This window comes from Camarhynchus parvulus, chromosome 4A (assembly GCF_901933205.1).
Source record: "Camarhynchus parvulus chromosome 4A, STF_HiC, whole genome shotgun sequence".
NCBI classification, from domain to species: domain Eukaryota; kingdom Metazoa; phylum Chordata; class Aves; order Passeriformes; family Thraupidae; genus Camarhynchus; species Camarhynchus parvulus.
Genome location: NC_044600.1, coordinates 19,351,109 through 19,366,488, shown reverse-complemented (window position 1 = coordinate 19,366,488; position 15,380 = coordinate 19,351,109). Strand labels below are relative to the sequence as shown.

The 15,380-nt window shown below is 55.1% G+C and overlaps 1 protein-coding gene across 2 annotated transcripts in view; it reads left to right on the top strand.

Moving 5' to 3' along the window:
* The first annotated feature begins 14,226 nt into the window (after positions 1–14,226).
* Positions 14,227–15,380, top strand: part of MID2 (midline 2) — a 62,947-nt gene continuing 61,793 nt past the window's right edge. The window contains exon 1 of one of the 2 annotated variants that reach the window (XM_030967847.1): positions 14,227–14,317. The gene's annotated coding sequence lies outside the window, so the exon portion shown is untranslated. Of the gene's footprint in view, positions 14,318–14,393; positions 14,450–15,380 lie in introns of those variants that run through there. The other variant, XM_030967848.1, reaches the window with a different exon arrangement.

Sequence of the window (15,380 nt, the reverse complement as noted above, 5' to 3'; positions counted from 1 at the left end):
TGAATCACCCTGGAAGGAGATGGCAATGAAGCAGAGCTGGATGTTGGGGAAGGGCAGCACTTTCAGCTCCCTCGAATATGCTACTGAAGAAGGAATAAGTTTGACCCAGATACATGAAATAACACGGTCCCTGACAAAGCACTGCAGCAAGAGCTAGAATATCACATTTATTAAAAAACCAACTTACTTGCTGTCCACAGATACACAGCCCAGATCTAGGAATGCACTGGGATACAATGGCATCAGCATAGGCTGAATCCAGCTGATGCACTGCCATGGCTCTGTGCTGGGGCTGTGCCAACACTGCTGCTCCACCTGCCCTCAGCATTGCATCTTTTTTTCCTCTTGAGGTCCAGTTTGGGCAGGAAACACAGAAAGCATCTCCTATGCCAGACACCTGACAACTCTGGATTAGTGCTGGGGTGCAGACTGTGCACTGGGGCTGGAGACAAAAAATGCCACAAATTAACTTGTGAAAGCCCAAATCCTGGAGTTTGCAGCACCATAGGAACAGTGATGATAATTCCTGAAGGTTTATGCTCCAGGTCTGGAAGGGATGGGCTGCCCATTGCACAAAGGATTTCTGAGTGTTTCATGCTGGCCATCCATGTCTGGTGTATTCACTTGCTGTGCACATCTCCAGGACACCTACTTCCCCTTACCTGGGTCTGCTTTTTCTTCTTTGCAATGGCTCTTCCCCTAATTAGGAGCCATAAATATGATTCTACAAAAATTTAGGTTAGGCTCCATGCGTGATGGAGGGAGGACTTTAAAGCTCATCTGTACAGACAGATGAGCTTTAAAGCTGCAGAGTGGAAAGGGATCTTTGCAGGGATTTTAATCCCAGAATGTTTCAGTTCTTTCCAAAGAAAGGAGAGAAAAATAAATAGACAGGGAAAGAACCATCAACACATCTCTTTTAAAGTCGCTAATGGAAGATTCCCCAAGGTGCCCAGTCAAGCTGGAAATCTTCCTGCTTCACTTCTTGACAGCTTCCTGTCTCTGCTGGAGTTGTTAGCCCAGACACCCCTGTGTTTTGGCACTCAAGAAATGACAGACATAGCAGGACATTGCTGGGACCCAGCTGGACCTGGGCTCGGGGGCCATGCAGACCCCTATCTCTGACCCATCTTTTCCCTAGGTGTGCCCAGGACAGGTGAAGGTTTTCTCTTTTGCTCTTTTCTCTGACTTGCAGTGGTTAGTGATGGAGCCAGTCCAGCTGAGATCTGTGCTCCGTGTAATGCAGCCAGCAGTGGCCATCGGAGCCAGGAGGGACAGGTGGGTCTTTGCCATCCCAGCACACCTGAGCTGACACAAAGGCATAATCTGTGTCCTGGTCCTGCCTTCCCCTTGCCATGGGCTGTGGGGATGTGTGATGTGCACCAACAGCTCTCCAGATTTCCAGAGGGCTCATTTTATGCCCCTTCTGCATTTTCTTGGAGGGCTGCGTTGATCAAAGCGTTTCGATCAAAAGGTGTCGGAACACTTGCAGAGATCAGCTTAGAGCCTTTTTATACCATGGGTATGGGAGAGACCCCACAGTCCCATGCTGCACCCACAGGATATGAATAGGAACACTTGCAGATCAGCTTAGAGCCTTTTTATACTGTGGGTATGGGAGAGACCATGCACCCATAGGATATGAATACAGAACAGACCTGTGAGCACCAGCAGAGCAACATCGGGCATGCTGAGCAGGGGTGTGTGTCCCAGAGCACTCACTGCACCACAAGCAAGTTCATTAGCAAGAAAGTGGCCCATCACTTAATCACCTGTGTGGTGTCATTGACCTTGTGTCCAGCCACAGGGAGGGAGGTCACATAGCTCCCAGCACCCTGCTCTGGGAGAGTGTGTTTTTGCACTGGCAGTAAGGTGTAAAAGCCTGTGGTTGCTCATCTCGGGCGCTGCCAGCCAGGCCCAGACAAACAGCTTGTTAGTTCTTATCTAAAAGCAGAAATCTGGATGGAAACCTGAAAGCAAAATACCCCAACCCTCTGAAAAATGCCTAGAACAGCACCAGAGTGTTTCCCTCTCCAAGGCAGCAGCCACTGGGAAATGGGTATATCAATAACAAATGGAAGATGCATCCAAAAATAAATAGTTGAAGTTTCTTTGCCCCGGCGGGTCTGCATCATCCCCTCATGAAGCCAGGCCTCATATGAGGTGGCTGGTGGTACTGGCAGGAAATGCCCTCAGTCTGCCAGGCCCAAAGTCTGCACAGAACTAGCACAGGAAGAGCCAGTGGTGATTAATGCCTTGTACTTCATCCTAGAGGTCCCTAAAGCCTCCTGTTTGGTGAGTGTTCCAGCACCTTTGGTGTTGGTCTGGTTTTGTTCATTTCTAGGTTGCAGTAAAACTCCCAGAGGGGGAACTGGAACACCCCTGGCCCTGCTGTACATCTCTGGACTCTGTGGGGAGGCAGCATCCCTGTCTGCCACCAGGACAGAACCAGATGTATCTCCCAGGTAGCTGCCATGGGGAAGAATATCATCTTCCCATGTATTTCTGGTGGCTATAAAAAATAATCCCAAAGAGATCTTGGCATCATTCTCACTGTTTTTCTGAGAGGTGTCCCACAGCAGGGACCCCTCCACCACTGCAACCAGTATGGTCTGACCAAAGGGTGAGTGTTGTGTTGTGGTTTTATTTGGCATGTTTATTGTTTGATTTGTGGTTTGGTAGTCCTTTTGGGTTTTTTCTCGCCGTTTTGAGAGTGACACGGACCTGCCTTTGTTGTTTAACTGAGCCAGGCGTCAGTTTATCTGTTTGTTACTTAGCTACTCCCGGCCAAGTTTCAAACCCCCTTCCCCACCCATCCAGTTGTTAACCCCTCCTATCCCAAGCAGTTTTCCCCCCTTGAAATCCTTCGCTGGTTTATACATTGTATTCCCTGCGTTGTGTTCCACCCCCGGTTCTCCTGGTTAGCTGAACATTGTATCCTCCCTTGAGACCTGCCCCCCTGTACAAGCCGTTGTTTGCCCCTGCTCGGGGCCTGGGACTCCAGGACTCGGGGAGTGTTAGCATCAAATAAAGTAACCCAGCGCCCCCCAGGCCCGTGCTGCGGCCTTCTGTCCGTGCTGTGCCTCCGCGGGTAGCTGGGATCCTGCGGAGCCCGAGAGAGGGACTGTCACCCCCCGCCGTCACCATCCAGCCGGGACCTGCGACAGGTGAGGAGTGTGACACTCCTTGTTATGGAAACAGGAGGCACAGGAGCTGCACTTGGGGATCCATCCAGCAGCTGTGGGAGGTGGGCCATTCTCCTGGTCCCCTTTTCCAAGCGACTGAGCTGATTCCTCCGAGCCATCGAACACATGGGTTCCTGTTCCCCACGGCTGGTTTTGTGGCATAACTCCCTGTTCCTGCCAATGCTGAGGCTCCTCAGGGAATCTCACAGCTGCCCTCCAGCCTTTTGAGGAGTTGAGGATTTTGGCCAAAGGATTTTAACTGCTGAAGGCAAGTCATTCAAATGGGACCACAGCTCCTGGCCAGGGACAGGGAAACAGCGCATGTGGTCACATGTGCTGCCTTTGAAACAGGCTATGGAGCATCCTCTGCCCAGAGGAGAGCCGGAGAAGGAGGAGGATGCTGTGGAGAGTGCAGGATGAGCCCTGATGGAGCTCAGACACTGAAGTTAACTCCTACACTGGGATGTGTGGCTCACTCTTCCTGCTTGGCATCATTCCCAGAGGTTAATGTGCCCTTCAGGAGGCCACACTGACACCTGCTCAGCTGGGGGCAAAGAGTACCCACTGCTGTTCATGCTGTAGGGTTGCTGGAGACCCTCTGAGCCCCACATGCCCCACACACACAGAGCTGGGAAGGGAGGGGAGGGATGGGATTCACCACAGAGGGATCAGACTGTGCTGGGGATTGGAGGTGCTGGGGCAGCTGTGGCCAGCCGTGAGGGTGGTTTCCAGGAGCAAAACTCCTGTGGGCAGCAGGCTGACACCAGTTTCAGGGCTGGGAGTTGCCAGAGCTTATCCTGACTTGCCCCACACAAAGCCAGGCAGTGATCCCACCTTGGTTCCCCTCCAAGCACCTCTGGTCTGAGGTATGTGGGATGTCCAACTCCCCCACAGGGTGCTGAAAAAAGAGATGAACCAGTGCTTCAAAGGCAGCCCAGAACTCCCTGGGTTCTGTAGGTGATTCACTGCATGTAGGAAGCCCTCTCCTGCTCCAGTGCTGGGACAGATTGTGCTGCCAAGCCTGGCCAGCCCAGCCAAAGCCATGCAGAGGGGGTCCAGGCACACTGAGCAGATGGCATTACCCATCCTCACAAAAAGGGGCGATCCTGTATAGCTCTCACAGGGAATGTCCTGCCCAGGGCAGCCTGGGCTCTGCCTCCATTGGGACCAGCCCTGACACAAAGTGGCAGCACCAGCTGAGCTTCCCCTGCCATGTGAGAGCTCCTGAAAGCCCTGACAGCTCCTGGGGTCTCTGTTCCCCACTGAGCTGGAGAGGCAGCTCCTGTTCTGCCTCTGCTGGGGGGGGGGTGGGCAACAAGACAGGCTCTTTATGGCAGCCAGAGCATCCAAACAGAGCCAGGGAGAGCAGCTGTTGCCAAAAGGATCTGCTCCCTGTGTTCCTGGGTAGTTCCAGCACCATGGCATCTTTCTCCTCTAAAAACTGGGAGCACCACCTGCACACCCCATGGCACAAGCACAGCCCCAGGGCTGGGAGCTTTGGCAGCAGGACTGGCCTCAAGAATGGGGAGCAGAACCATGGCTGAAGACAGGGTCACCACAGGGTGACAGGGGCAGGGCTTTGGCCAAGTGCTGTTGCATGGCCAGTCACATGCTGCATCCGGCCACTGAACAGCAAAATGCCTTGAAAAGGCACTGGCTGGGGACAGGCAAACTGTCACAGGAATGCATGTGTCACACACCTGGAAAACACAAAGCAATGTCCCTGCACCCACATTGCTATAGCTAGACAAAACAGAGCAAAAATATCTATAAAGGCTTATCCACATCTATCCCAACATTTAGGGATGCATTGCAGACTTTCCTGGGAAAACACACTTAAAAATTCTAATCTGAGCCTTGTAGTTATTTGACCTACTCAGCACCACATGATCTGTGCAGCAAATCATCTGGATACCAAGTAATTACAGCCTGGTGCTAATAAATGAGCAACAAACACATAATTATCTGCAGAAGTTTTGATGAATGATTTTTGGAAAACCCTCCATGACTGGCTAAGTTTGGAAGGACTCAAATCTATCTGTGCCTGCAGGAATGAGGCAGTGGAAGGACAGTCGCTCCTGGCAGCAGCATGGTGCTGTCGCTGATGTCCCGGCTCACAGGGGAGAGTTCTGTGCCCCTTGAGGTCTCTGTAAAGCCCCAGTTCTTGGTTCCTGTGGAGCAGGGCAGACCACCCATGCTTCTGTGTGCAGAGCGCAGGGACAGTGGCACTTGGGCTGGCCCTGGGTGGCTCTGGTGGCCATCCAGTGCATCCATCTGGTGTCCCATCCAGCGGGAGAGGGCAGGGCAGGCACCATGGCCCAGGGTCAGTGGTGAGGGGCTGGCAGAGGGCTGCCCTGCAGTGCCCTCGTCCTGACTGGTTCCCACATGGCTCCTGCCGTGCTGCAAAGCCAGGAGAGCTGCCTCACACCCAAAAAGGACTTTGCACCACCTGATACCAGCCAGAGATAATGGCAGCCCTAGGTGGGAACCCACCCAGGGCTGATTCTGGCGCAGGCAGCGGGCAGGGCTGTGCAGCACTGCTCTGCAGGTGTCCAAGGGCATTCCCAGGGCCTCAGGGGGAGTCCTGCTGGGGCAAATCCCGCTGGTGACATGGAGAGGGTGAGGCCACCTTCAGCCAAACCTTCTCCTGCAAACATCCACTCTGCTCATCCCTGCTGGGCTCAGCACTGGGTTAGTTCCCTGTTCTGATAAGGTCCCCCTAAGGTGACCCCTGGGCTCTGGTCCCCCAGCCCCACATCTCTCTCTGCGCGTGGGGATGGAGATGAAGGCTGAGGATGAGGCCAAAGCACACATCAGCTCAGCTCCATCACCTCAGTCTCCCGTCCGTGGTTTGTGCTTGGGCTTAGCACCCACCCAGTCCCTCGGGACTCTTCTGGGTTGTGCTGCTGCTCCCATCAGGACAGGCAAGCCCTGGGAGCATCTGGCATTTTGTGGTGATGCCCTGCAAAGGCTGTGGGCAGCCCTGGAGCTCTTCTGCCCACTGCAGCCCACAGAGCAGCACCCTGGGGTTCCCAACAGCTCCTGCAGAAAGCCTGGGGAGGCGCTGAGTTCAGCCCAGCCCACTGAGCACCAACCCCTTCCAATAGCAACATCCCCCCAGGAAAGCAGCATCCCGTGCACTGAGCCAGCTCTTCTGCCCTCCTGAGCTGATGGAAATACTTTTTGTTAGACCTGTAAACCTTTGTGAGTGGCTATAAAGTTGCCAAAACCCACCCAGGGCACTGCAGCACCTGTGAGGACTGACCCAGGTACTCCCTGGGGCTGCCTGCTGGAGGGGGTACCAGGCAGCACGGTTCTGAACGCTCTGCTCGCTATGAAAATGAATTGAAAGCAAATTTTTCCTCACTCTGTCAAGCCAGCAATGTGTTCCCCAAACACAACTCTCAGTTGGCTGATGGGTGTCTCAGAGGGCTTCTTCACTGACAGAGTGAAACACCTGAAGCAGAAGTGCTCTCCAAAAGTCCTCGTAGCCCTGATTTGTGATGATTTATCCTTGGCAGTGAGGCAGAAGCCATTAGGATGGATGTGCCTGTGAAGGAGCACATTTCTTGTGAGAGCTGCAATTACAATAATGAGCTGTGTGAGAGGGAGACCAACTTTTCCCGCAGCAGCAAAGCAGCTCCACAAACCTCGGGATGCAACCAGCATGAAGGGACAGTGTTGGGAAGTCTACTTCCATCAAAAAAGCATCAGATCTCCTTAAAACCTTATACTGACATTCTCTTTGCATCTGTGAGTTGCTGGGAAGGCAAGAAACTTGTCTTACTTTAAGTAGGTGGTGAGGTATGACAATCCTGCTGGAGCTTTAAAAGTAACAAAAATAGGTGTGAGTGCCCTGCTCTGTAGGAATTTGGTGCTGGCTGAAGACTGAGATGCTCAGATAGCTGCACAGGGGTTTGGTCAAGCAGGAGCCTCTCTGGAAAACAAGGAGATAAACCACCTCCATAACAACTTCCGAGCCCTTAGATGTGAAGTTTCTACCTTTTATCTCCATCCAAAAGAACAATATTTTTGTTTTGCCATGTCAGCTGAATGGAGCATCCCCAGAGAGTGAGGGCAGCCGGGGTGACCAGGCAGCTCACCACACTGATCAGCTCAGCTCTGGGTCCCATCTCTCTGGGAATGAAGCACAGGCTAGTGGTGCTCAGAGCTGGTGGTAGAGATCCCACCACAATCCTCAGTAAATGGTTTGAGTAACTAATCACCCTCCTAATGAGCTGAGTGAATTGTGTTTCCCCTCTGAACTGCTGGTTGATACTCCCAGCTCAGCTCTTGTGCCAGACCTGTGCTAGGTGAAAGAAGCTTTTCCCACGCAGCGTCAGCTCCCCATGCAAGCTTTCATGGGCTGGACTGGTGTCACCATGTCCTCTGCTATGGGAAGTAGCTGAAATTTTGAAGCTTCACCACAGCTTCTCAGCTTCTCTGCATAGTTTTAGCTCCCATAAGGGATGTCCCTTCCCTTCACCAGCCGCAGCATCGATGAAGGAAGAAAGACAGTCAGTGTATGTATACACCTGTGCGTGGTTCCATCCTCCACCTCCTCTTCTTCCTCCTCCAGACTTCAATTTCCCATCAAGCCTGAACATCACTTTAATTTGGAGCCAGCACACACTACCCTGCTCCCGAGACCCATGCCTGCCGAGGGAGGAGCAGAGCAGCAGGCAGCTGCACCCTGTTGGACCTGCTGGGCCAGGTGCCTCTTCCACAGGGAATTCCTCTCCTGACACTGGGGAGTCACAGCTGGCTGGGGGAGGAGTGCAGAGAAGAAGGGGCTGGAGCTCAGGGAGGCTTCACTTGAACCTCGCATGTGGACCTGAGGGCTGACAACTGTCATAAGGGGGCAACCATATTCATGGGTAGGGTCTTCTCCCACCAAACTCAGCCACACACATCAATGTCCTTGTCACCTCACGCAGCCTCACTGAGCTTGCAGCATCAGTTGCTCCCCCAGCTCCTCTCACTGAACAGCAGCACATCACATTATCCTTGAGATGAGCTTCTCTCGCTCTGATTTGCATTTTGTTCTGTTCTGCATGGCCTGCCCCAGTGTCATCTGACTGGCTTGCCACAGTTGGACACAGCGAGGCAAGCTCCAACTCTCCAGGCTGCCTAAAATCTCTTGGCCTCTCTCCTGGCTGGAGAGGAGCCAACTCCCTACCCAGGGCTGCGTCCAGCTCTCTCCCTGTGTTTCAGCTGTTCCTAAGGTTAGCTGCCTCCCAGGAGGCCTGCCTGCTCCTGTTGCCCAGATAAACATCTGGGCTTCACCCGCTGCAGTCTCGCCATCCCCACACCTGTGCCTTGGCAGGCGCTCTGCCTGTGCCGCCTCTGCGCAGAGACTGTGGGCAGCCAGCCCGTGCTGATGTCTGAGGCCCCGCAGCCTCTGTTTCACAACCTGATTCAGTAAATGCCCTCAATGTGCCTTTTGCTCCCTCCTCTGCCTCAGTAACAAAGAAAGTGCTGTTTAGGAACATGAGTTATTCACTGAGGGTGGGCAGCGGGCTCAGGGCAGCCTCATGGGCCCCACACATAGGGATGAGCACCTGCTCAGCCAAAACAGGATCCTGCTCTGGCAAACCTCAGTCCTTGTCTTTCTAGTTCCCTGCCCAGCACGTGCTCCTACCCAGAGGTGCTATTGTGAACCCCAAGGGAGGATCTGCTGTCATTTGTCTCTCCTTAAATTCCCTCAAGCTCAGCATTCATTTTTTTCTCTCTAGTTCCAGCTGATGAGGTGTGAACAGGGAGGAGGAATCATTTGCTGGGTGCTGCAGGCAAGGGGGTAGAGGAATATATAAGCTGGGAGAGCATACCTTTCCTTTTTGGAAAGTCTTTGATATCCTTTGAGTGCAGATGATGACTGTTGAGGAAATTTTGAGTGCTCCGAATTGAGCATGTTGCTTTTTTCTGGTTATAAGCCTGACCTCGGTCTTACTAAGTGCATATTTGCTTTGTTTAATTGCTAAGATAGCCTAATGCTGGGGTGAAAAAACTATAGTAGTGGAATACCTGTTACCTGTGTGAGGCTCAAAGAAAGCAGGAGGTTCATGTAAACATGGAAGCGCAGCCTTGAGTGTGTGTGAGCCATGAGCTGGGAAGGGGGAATGCTCCTTGCAGCATGGTGAGTCAGGGCAGCCCTGGTGATGCCAGGAGCTGGCTGGGGTTGAGGAAGGCTGGTTCGGCTGCTAAGAGCTGGCTTCTCTTTTGCACAGCACAGGGGTTACCTGAAACATTCCCCAAGCCGGTGTGGTCACTGTGGGAGCCTCGTGACAGCAGCCTGAGCTATCCTTGGCTAGGACCTGGTGAATGCAGGTGTGGTGTAACCTCCCTTTCCCTTTGTGCTATCACAGGGATATGCGTGTACAAATGGACATTCTCAAATGCAGCTTTGGAAATATGTCAGAGGAAGGAGAAATTCTCATAAAAACACATTAGAAATCTCTGGGCTTTGAGAGCCAGTATTCCCCTTGGATGCTCCATTGAGCAGGTCCAGCAGCTGAAATCAAGTTCATGGGGAACACTCCAGCAGCGCTGCCCTGCTCCTTGCAGTGCACGTCCCACTGAGTGCAGTGCTGCGCTCTGCAGTGCGTGACCTTGGGAGTAATTTCTGTACTTCCTTCTTGTTTTATTTCCTACTCAATTGATTGTTTAGGGGTCAAAATCGTGTCCTTGGGTATGGAGGCCAGTAAACCGGCTGGGAAAAAGCTTACCCTGCTCCCCTGGAGGGACAACCCTTAAGCAACAACCTCTTGGTCATGGCAAAGAAAAGAAGCTTCCTCCAGAATGCATTGTTGCTGTATGTTGATTCCATGTATCCCATTGGCCTTTCCCCTTAGTTCTGCTCCTATGCCCTCATCTCCTTCGTTCTGATGTTCTGCTCCACCCCTCGCTATCCCTATATAAACCCCTGCTCTGTCTGCCTGAGCGAGTTCTTGGGGCCTGGACCCCTCTGCAGTAAAAGCTCTATGCAGATCCTCTGTGGAACACCAGAGGAAGGCTCCATCCCTTCCTTCTGCATCGCTCATGGCTGTGAGAGCAAGATGTGCCTGTGTGCCCAGGATGTCTTTTAAAACCACTTCTCTGGGAAGGTTGGGGCACTCGGCCACCTCTGCCCACTGCAACCCCCAGGTGCAAGGCTGGACAGGCCTGGGCCCTTTCCATCCATGGGCTGGTACAGGCGCAGCTCAGGTCAGCACAGCTGGCTTTGTGCATGGGATGTTGTGCAGAATGCAGAATTACAGGTGTGTGACACTGACCCCTGAGCTCCGCAAGCATCATGCAGGTTTTTCCCACATGAATGTGTGACAGTGGGGACCCAAAGCCCAAGGACGCGAGGGAAAAGTAGAGGCAGGGTGTCATCCCTCTGCATGCCTGACCTGAGGGACTCGGGAGCCTTTTCCTTGGCACAACAGGTCTTTGTGAGCAAATCTGCTGCTGAGCTCCAGCATGGGAGAGTGCAAATGGCATTGGCAGTACAGAGATGTGCAGAAGATGGCTGGAAACCTGGCTGGATAGTTCTCACCTATCAAAGCCTGCCTCCTTTGCCTCTTGAGGGTCCTGGGGGAGGGAGGCAGAGCAGGGGATTGCTCACAAACAGGGTGACACAAAAATCCTGTGACCCTTCTGAAAGAGCTGGACTGCATTGGGGAGCATCCAGGGTTGGTTTGAATGCAGAAAAGGGATGGACTTGAGAAAACAGACTTTCCTCTTCAGAAATCACCCCTCAGAGCCTGTGAAACGGCTCATCTGGCTGCTGCGGCTTTGGCAGGTCTGTCAGATCACGGGGCCTTAACAAAGGTCTTAACACTGCCACTGAGCCCTTGTGTGAGGATGAGGCATCGCTGTTATCCAGCAGAGTAAATTCCGGGGCAGATGAGTACTCCACCTCCCTCGCCACGGGAGAGAGGTGGAGCTGGTAGCAGGCTCTGAAATTCCAGGCCTCAACGTGAGGTGGTGCACAGCATCCACTCCTATCCCTGCTCTGCCGCTCCCTTCGCAGCAGGAGGGAGTGAGAGCAGAATGCCTTTGGGGAAAACTGGGGATAAAGGAGGTGCTCATGAGAACTGGAGAAATGAAATCATCAAAATGTAGAAAAGAATTGAGAAGAAGTTCTTCTGGGGGAATTCATCCATCCAGCCCTGCTCATTTCCACACTGCCTGCCTGCTCTTCAGAGGGAGTGGGAGGACGGATGCAGAACATAAAAGGATTTTTTTCTTCTGTGCTTTCCACTGGAAGAACAAATTTTCAAGGGGGGATCCTGCTTTATAACCTCGTGTTATTTATTCAGTCGGCATCCCAGGCGCATGGCACAACTCAAGTGTTTCCATTCCTGTCTCTGCAATGAGGATGTGAGTGCAGACCAGCCTTGGGCGGGAAAATCACAATTCCCTGACTCCAAGCAACACACTCACAGCCGTGTGATGCAGAAACTGAGGTGGTCCCTATTCAAAATGCACAGGTCCTAGAAGGGCTGCTGAGCACTTGCCACTCTGACAACGACACTCCTTTGTGGGCAGATGATCCCCCCACCCTGGACTACTCAGCACATCAGTGTGAGGAGCTCTACCCTCCTGCTGCCCTGCAGCTCATTAAAGTGCCATTTGAACCCTACCCCTTCTGTGTTTTGAGTACATGCACAGACACGACACCACAGTAATTGTAAATATTTGCCCAAGGTCACCTCTGCCACCTCTGCCGATTAGTGAAGGATCCCAGCTAATCCAGTGTCCATCAGGCCTCCAGGGAGGCTGGCATCTGCAGTGATCCACACGGAAAATTCCTGTCTGAGGGACTTAAACATACTGTGTCTCTGAGCTATGATCTGGTGGGTCCCAGGCCACTCTGGGCCTTGGCATTGGGTCTGTTCGGCAGCTGGAGCCGCAGCTGTGCACATCCAGCACAGCCCTCGGCTTGGGAGCGCCAGCAACAGCCAGATCCTGCAGAGCAGAGGAACCACAGGGGCTGATCTCCACTGGGGCAGCCCAGCAGCTGCTCCAGCCCCACGAGCTGGTTCCCAGTGTGCAGAGGAGACACTGAGACTGATCTCTGCTGTGACACCCCTGCAGCTGCTCCCTGGCCCTGCTCATTTTGCAGTGAGACTGGCACTGGAGCTGGGAGCTAGAGGGACATGGGCACACCATGGAGCTGGCCACCACTGCGCAGTGCCACCATCTGGGCTTTGTGGCTTTGTGTCCCTGGCTGCTGTGGGAAGAAGGCTGAGGCTCTCAAGAGATCAGGGCTGAGCTGCCACTGGTATCTGCACTCCAACGAGTGCTGGGCAGCCAGGTTGTCACCCAGAGTCCCTTGGTGGTGGGACTTTGTTGTGACCTCCAGCCATCTGCTCATTGTCACTGGTCTCAGTTCCCTGCAGCCTAATATGCCATGTCTGGGGGCTGCATATCTCTGCTGTTGCCCAGCCACGGGCTCCAGCTCTGCTCAGAGCCTGAACCCACCCCTGGCTACCTGCTGTGAGCTACGGGTGGCTCTGAATTTGGAAAAGTGTCTTCAATCTCCTGCCTGTCCAAGGGTCAGAGGATGGGGCTCTGGTCAGGCTGTTCACTCACCTCACATTGCTCTGCACAGGTACATAGACAAAGGCCAGTCCCAGGACAGCTCTAGATTCTGTGATTTGGCCACAGCTGCCTGGGCTGTGCTTTCACTGCTAGAAAATCAGAGATGGGGCTTAATGCAAACAACATGGTGCATATTAACTCCCCTGTTGTCAGACCCTGCTGGAAGCAAGCATTTGTGATCTCTCTGCACAGTGAACCAGGTAAGAACCAGGCCAGTCATGGTGGTGGAGGCAGCCTTGGCTGCTCAGCGGCCTTGTATGTGTCCCGTCTCACTGGAGAGCCACAGCAGGACAGCTGCCATGTGCTCAGCGTCCACCCGCACCAACACGGTGCCTGTGTGTGTGTGTGTGCAGTGATGATGGCGCCTGCTGCTCCAGGCTCACTCCCAGCGCCTCCTCCAGCACCTGCCGGCAGCTTGCCCGGCCTCACCTTCAGATGCACCAGGAGCCTGGATGTATTTTTCCTCAAGTTTATTTTTAAAAGACGGCTCATTTTACACTCTGGGCAGCCTTCAAATATAAATGACCTGTGCCACATGTCCCCATATTACGAAGGAATAAATTACAGTTCTGGGTTTCCCCTCCCATGTTTCCCTTTGATGTTATTGCTGTGGATACATATATATGTGCACTTCGCATGTAACAATCCAACCTCACCCAGAGCTGGTTTGCTGTATGGAGAACACTGTGTGGGACGTCCCTTTGTGATGCTGAACCAGGTGGTGAAAACCCCATTTAATTCATTTTTCACTTTGAAAAAAATAAATATGTTGAAAGACCCACTGTCAAGGTACCAAGTCTCACCATAAACACACGGACATACAGTGCCATCCATGGCATGGGAACACACAGCTCCCCTCATCTCACAGGGACACACACTGCCTCTCACCCCACAGAAGCATGCGGTGTCCCCCATCCCATGGGAACACACGCTGCCCCCCACCCCATAAGGACCCACACTGCCTCTAAACCCACAGGAACACCCCACCCCACGGGAACACGCTCTGTCCCCTGCCCCAAGGGAGCACACAGCGCCCCCAATCCCACGGAGCACGTTGCGTCCACAGAGCATGCACTGCCTCGACCCCAGAGTGGCATGCTATGTCCCCAGAAGGGTATGCAGTGTCCCCAGAGTGGCACGCAGTGTCCCCAGAGGAGTACCCAGTGTCCCCAGAGGGGTACCCAGAGCGGCACGCAGTGTCCCCAGAGGAGTACCCAGTGTCCCCAGAGGGGTACCCAGAGCGGCACGCAGTGTCCCCAGAGGAGTACCCAGTGTCCCCAGAGGAGTACCCAGAGCGGCACGCAGTGTCCCCAGAGTGGCACGCAGTGTCCCCACGCCCCGCGGTGCCGCCCAGGCCCGGGCGCGCTCCCGGCGCCGCTGCCGCGGCCTCACCTGCGGGGGGGGCGGGGCCGAGGGGAGGGGCGGGGCCGCGCGCTCTCTCTGGCCCCGCCCAGCCCGCCCCGCGCGCGCCGCCGCCGCCGCCGCCGTGTCCCCGCGCCTCCAAGATGCCCGGGCAGCGGCAGGGAGGCTCCCGCGGGCCGCCGGTAGGTACCGGCGGCACCGGGGCGGGCGGGAACACCGGGGCGGGCCGGGGGGGCTCCTGCGGGCCGCCGGTAGATACCGGCATCGGGGCGGGAGGCGGCACCGAGTCGGGGAGGGGATGCCGCGACCTACTGGTAGGTACCGGGGCGGGAGGAAGCACCGAACCTGGCCGTCGGGGCCCCGGCGCGGCCCTTCCCGCGGGTTTGCAGCAAGTGCCGGGGCGGGGGACTGCCGCCCTTCCCGGGAGCCGTTGCCGGCTCCCCCCGCTCCCGATCGCCTCTCCCCGTTGCCGAGTGCGTCTGCCAGCCGGCTCCGTCACCTTCCGCCGTTTAGCGGAGAGACTCGGGTGGCCTGTCCCCGCTCGGGGCTTCCCGCGGCCTTCCCGTTCCCCCGGTTCGCCGAGGGCCGTCGTGCTGGGGAGCGGCGGTGCGTTATCGGCGGAGCGGATACGAACTGGCCGGCTCCCGGCCCCCCGCCCGCGGCTTGAGGGATCCCGCGCGCACCTCGTCATGCCCCCGCCGTTCCCCCTCACCCCGGGTTTCACGGCGGAGACTGTCGTATCCCCTCTCGCTGCCCAGCTCCGTGCCAGCTCCCAGCGGTTTGTGGTGCCGGGTTGTCGTCGCCACCGCAGAGCCGGTGCGGGGCCGGTGCTGCCCTGATCCTGCTGGGCCCCCCCACCCCTTCCCCCAGCGGGGCTGGAATCTGACGAACTCCAGGGCCACGGAAGTTAATCGGTAGCGGGCTCCGTGACCGGTGCTTCGGAAGCCGCAGAGGAGAGACACGGCCACGTGTGGGAGGTCTGCCAGCAATGTCCCCCCGGGCACCGGGGGTCGGGAGACGTTTCCGGGGTGCTGCCCGCACTTTGGGGTGTCACTGCTGAGCTGGCAGCGGAGTGTGTTTGCTTGCGCCGAGGACCTGTGCAGCTGCTGGAAAACGTGCCCAAGTGTCACCTCGTTCTCGCGCTTTATTTTCCTGTTTTGCCTCAAAAACATCCCAACCGCAGGTTTCTTGCCCCTGTGTGCACAGCTGGCGAGGGCTGGAGTGCGGTGAAGGGCCGTTCTGCCC